Source organism: Babylonia areolata, chromosome 21, assembly GCF_041734735.1.
Source record: "Babylonia areolata isolate BAREFJ2019XMU chromosome 21, ASM4173473v1, whole genome shotgun sequence".
In the NCBI taxonomy this organism is placed as follows: Eukaryota; Metazoa; Mollusca; class Gastropoda; order Neogastropoda; family Buccinidae; genus Babylonia; species Babylonia areolata.
Genome location: NC_134896.1, coordinates 34,547,659 through 34,550,158, shown reverse-complemented (window position 1 = coordinate 34,550,158; position 2,500 = coordinate 34,547,659).

Below are 2,500 nucleotides of genomic sequence, written 5' to 3'. Positions count from 1 at the left end.
TAACTTACGTAAACACCTTAAGATTTCTATAACCCCCTTCTGAGAGAGAGAAAGAGAGACAGAGAGAGAGAGAGAGAGAGAGAGAGATTGTGTATGTTGCTGAAGGGAGAGGGGTGGAAATGCTATTTTTGTATTCTATTTTGTATAAATAAAGAGAAAAAGAAGCAAACTCGTTTATTTCTTTGGAACCCTTGTTTCTGTGAAACAATAATGACCACAACTAACTGGTCTTCTTTTGGCTTTCTCATTTCAGATGGTGAGCTGACTGGTCTTCTTTTGGCTTTCTCATTTCAGAGGGTGAGCTGACTGGTCTTCTTTGGCTTTCTTGTTGCAGAGGGTGAGCCAACTGGTCTTCTTGTGTTTCTCGTTCCAGAGGGTTTAACTGACTGGTTTTCTTAAGGTGTCTCGTTGCAGAGGGTGAGCTAACTGGTCTTCTTGTGTTTCTCGTTCCAGAGGGTGAGCTAACTGGTCTTCTTGTGTTTCTCGTTCCAGAGGGTTTAACTGACTGGTTTTCTTAAGGTGTCTCGTTGCAGAGGGTGAGCTAACTGGTCTTCTTGTGTTTCTCGTTCCAGAGGGTGAGCTAACTGGTCTTCTTGTGTTTCTCGTTCCAGAGGGTGAGCTAACTGGTTTTCTTGTGTTTCTCGTTCCAGAGGGTGAACTGACTGGTTTTCTTGTGTTTCTCGTTCCAGAGGGTGAGCTAACTGGTCTTCTTGTGTTTCTCGTTCCAGAGGGTTTAACTGACTGGTTTTCTTAAGGTGTCTCGTTCCAGAGGGTGAGCTAACTGGTCTTCTTGTGTTTCTCGTTCCAGAGGGTGAGCTAACTGGTCTTCTTGTGTTTCTCGTTCCAGAGGGTGAACTGACTGGTTTTCTTAAGGTGTCTCGTTGCAGAGGGTGAGCTAACTGGTCTTCTTGTGTTTCTCGTTCCAGAGGGTGAGCTAACTGGTCTTCTTGTGTTTCTCGTTCCAGAGGGTGAACTGACTGGTTTTCGTAAGGTTTCTCGTTTCAGATGATAAGCTAACTGGTCTTCTTTGTCTTTATCGTTGCAGAGTGTGAGTTAACTGGTTTTCGTTGCCGAGGGTAAGCTAACTCGTCTTCAATGCAGAGGGCGATCTAACTGGTCTTCTTTGTATTTCTTGTTGCAGAGGGTGAGTAAAATGGCCTTATGTTTCTCGTTTCAGGGGATGGGCTAGCTGGTCTTCTTATGCTTTCTCTTTGCAGAGGGCGAGTTAACACGTTTTTGTGGCAGCGGGTCAGCTGACTGGTCTTCTTTGTATTTCTCGTTGCAGAGAGTGAGGAAAATGGTCTTCTGTGTCATTTTTTTGTTGCAGATAATTAGCTAACTGGTCTTCCTTTGATTTCTCGTTGCAGAGGGTAAACTAACTGGTCTTCGTTGCAGCGGGTCAGCTAACTGGTCTTCTTTATGTTTCTCGTTGCAGAGAGTGAGCTAACTTTTCTTTGGATTTCTCGTTACAGATGGTGAGCTAACTTTTCTTAGGATTTCTCGTTACAGATGGTGAGCTAACTTTTCTTTGGATTTCTCGTTACAGATGGTGAGCTAACTTTTCTTTGGATTTCTCGTTACAGATGGTGAGCTAACTGGTCTTCTTTGGATTTCTCGTTACAGATGGTGAGCTAACTGGTCTTCTTTGGATTTCTCGTTACAGATGGTGAGCTAACTGGTCTTCTTTGGATTTCTCGTTACAGATGGTGAGCTAACTGGTCTTCTTTGGATTTCTCGTTACAGATGGTGAGCTAACTTTTCTTTGGATTTCTCGTTACAGATGGTGAGCTAACTGGTCTTCTTTGGATTTCTCGTTACAGATGGTGATCTAACTTTTCTTTGGATTTCTCGTTACAGATGGTGAGCTAACTTTTCTTTGGATTTCTCGTTACAGATGGTGAGCTAAGTGGTCTTCTTTGGATTTCTCGTTACAGATGGTGAGCTAACTTTTCTTTGGATTTCTCGTTACAGATGGTGAGCTAACTTTTCTTTGGATTTCTCGTTACAGATGGTGAGCTAACTGGTTTTCTTTGGATTTCTCGTTACAGATGGTGAGCTAACTGGTCTTCTTTGGATTTCTCGTTGCAGAGGGTGAGGCGCGGGGGTGTCTATCCCTACGGAGGACGGCTGATGAGGACGCCAGGGTGGACGGAGACGGAGCGGACAGAACCCCATTAAGCGGCCATGCCTCGTGGTCTGCCTGCCGTCTCTCTCTGTCAGCGCTTGATGGATGAGCCTGTCTCCCGCTGCCTACAGTCTTCGGCTTCTTCGTTCTCCTCCTCTTCCTCCTCCTCCTCCTCCTCCTCCTCCTCCTCCTCTTCCAGCCCTCCCCTCTCTTTCAGGCCGTGTCGGCTCATCTCCCCTTGGGCTGACGTCTGTTTAGTGCTGCAATGAGGTGTCTGGAAGGACTTAACTTCTTCTTCGCCCTTTAAGTTTTGTTGTTTGTTGGGTGTGGTTTTTTTTTCTTTAAAAAAATAAACCCTCTTTGTGTTACTTTCTG